The sequence below is a fragment of the Myotis brandtii genome, unplaced genomic scaffold, assembly GCF_000412655.1.
Source record: "Myotis brandtii unplaced genomic scaffold, ASM41265v1 scaffold40, whole genome shotgun sequence".
NCBI classification, from domain to species: domain Eukaryota; kingdom Metazoa; phylum Chordata; class Mammalia; order Chiroptera; family Vespertilionidae; genus Myotis; species Myotis brandtii.
The window spans coordinates 1,793,849-1,796,642 of NW_005365372.1; positions in this window are offsets into that span (position 1 = coordinate 1,793,849).

Sequence of the window (2,794 nt, forward strand, 5' to 3'; positions counted from 1 at the left end):
CAAACTTTTTAAACAGGGGGCCAGTTCACTGTCCCTCAGACCATTGGAGGGCCGTACTATAGTTTAAAAAAAAACTATGAACAAATTCCTATGCATACAGCAGCGGCAAAAACACCCGGTGGGCCAGATAAATGTTTTCTGTGGGCCGCATGTGGCCTGCGGGCCGTAGTTTGAGGACCCCTAGTCTAGAGATATTTCCACTTTCCCTCATGTACCCCGACCAGTACCACCATTCCTGTGTAAAGTCCATTGTCCACACAGCAAAATCTTAACCTTAATCTGATGAATTGTACTGGTTTACCCTTATGAATCTAAGAGACCCACCCCACTGCAAAGGACCTCAGGCCCCAGGCAGAAGGCAGCTGCACTGGGTGTACCCTGAGACTTTTGTTGAGTGGCCTTAGACCCAGCATTGGTGCTGAGTTTGAACCTGTATCACCCTGGTAAACAACAATAAACCCTACCTGGAGACTCATGAGAACCAACCTCACTCACTTAAGGGACTGCAGAGTCTCTTTCAGTGATGGAGCCGAACAGGCAGCAGGCAGCCAGGGATGGGTCTCAGGAACCTAGGGCCTTTTGAGGACCTGTGCCAGGATCAGTACTGGTGTAAGCCAACCTCAGTACTCAGCTTAGCTCCTCCCACATGCACTCAGTACCAGTACAGGCATCCACAAACTGTGGATCACTTTGTAGCTCTAAACAGGTAGTCCAAGGCCAGTCACAGTAAGCATCTGATATTGACCTGAATCAGAGTTTTTCTCAAAAAGCCCCAGACCAAACACAAATGGTGGCAGCCTTCAGATTACATCAGAACACAACCCAATTAGCTTCACAAGCAGCTAACCCAAAAGGAGATCTTGGAAAGCACCAGAACATGCTTGGGCATGGGGTCAGTCCCTGCAGAGCAACTCATACACTGTGATTGGAGTCAATGCTCACAGTCAGCTAGCCTGAGTATTAATCCCAGCCACAAATGGACCAATAGCAATCAAGACTTAACCACAGCAGAAAGCTCACATAAACCTCATAAAAGATATTCCTAAAGCACCTAACTCAGGTGATTGGGGAGACGATGTCACTGAAGCCCACAGGGCACTTAAAACATAAGGCCACTACATATAAAAAGAACTAAATTAAATCGAGACAAGCTATCTATCAGATGTATAATGCAAAACAATGTTTATAAGGATGCTTAAGGAACTTAGGAAAAGAATGCATGAAATCAGTGAGAAACTAAAAAAGCAATAGCATAAAAACAAACATAGAAACAAACAAATCAAGAGAGAAGCAACCAGAAATAAAGAATACAGTATCAGAAATGAAGAAGAAATAAACAGCAGGCTAGATGAAGCAAAAGATCAAATTTGTAAATTGGAAGACAAGGTACTAGAAAACACACAATCTAAGCAGAGAGTTTAAATTATTTAAAAACAATTTAAAAATGCAGAGAGTTTAAGGGACCTCTAGGACAACATCAAGTGTAACAACTTCCACATCTTAGGAGTACCAGAAGGAGAAGAGAGAACAAGCAAAAAATTAAGAATCTAGTTGAAGAAATATTGAGTAAAAATTCCCCTAACCTGCCCTAGCCTGTTTGGCTGAATGGACAGAGCATCCTCCTGCGGACTGAAGGGTCCTCAGTTCAATTCTGGTCAAGAGAATGTACCTCAGTTACAGGTTCCCTAGCCCTGGTTTAGGTGCATGTGGGAGGCAACCAATCAATGTGTTTCTCTCACATTTATGTTTCTCTTGTTTTGTTGATGGTTAAAGTCATTCATTTAAGGCTAGCAGGGGTGGTTCAATAAATTTAAGAAAAGAAATGGCATTCATAGTGTAGTAAGGATTGGGCAGGTTGCCAGTTCTAACAAAGTACAGTACTGCATAAAAGTAAGGTTAAAACAGGGAATCCTTTGAGGTTCTGGAATGGATTAATTCAATTTACATTATTTATAATGGGAAAATGATTTTTTAAAATTTCATTACTGATTAAGGTACTACATATGTGTCCTTATTGATTTGGTTTTTGAACAAATATCTTCTTGAACATCCTTACAGACTGAATTAATTTCTAGAACTGAGGATCCACTGTATTTATGCTCCTCTTTTTTTTCTTTATTCTTCTTAAACAAGTCCCTTTAACATTTCTTGTAATACTGGTTTATTGGTGATGAACCCTTTTAGCTTTTTTTATTTGTTTGGGATTCTTTTATCTCTACCTCAATTTTAAATGAACACCTTACTGGGTCAAGTAGTCTTGGTTATAAGTTCTTATAGTCAAGGTTGTAGGTTCTCTTGGTAGATTTCCTGTCCATCCTTCTTGACATGAAATGTTTCTGTTTATAAATTATCTGGCAATCCTATGGGACTAGCCTTATAGTTAAGTCACTGTTTTTCTCTTGCTGCTTTTAAGTTTCTGTCTTGCTCCTTAATATTTGCAGTTTCAATTATGCTATGTCTTGGTATTGATCACTTTGGGTTCAATATGTTTGGGACTCTGTGCTTTCTGGATATTTTTGGTATTTTTCTTTACAAGGTTAGGGTAATTTTGTTGTTGTTGTTGTTAATCCTCACCCAAGAATATTTTCCCATTGGTTTTTAATGTGTTAGGGCAGGGGTCCTCAAACTACGGCCCATGGGCTAAATGCAGCCCGCCGAAAACATTTATCCGGCCCGCTGGGTGTTTTTGCCCCTGCTGCCTGTTGCTTAGCAGCCAACTCGTCCCGGGCCCCGCAGTGGGCATGTGTGGAATGTGCGCCGCACTCTCCGACTCCCCTCCTTCTCTCTGTCTCTC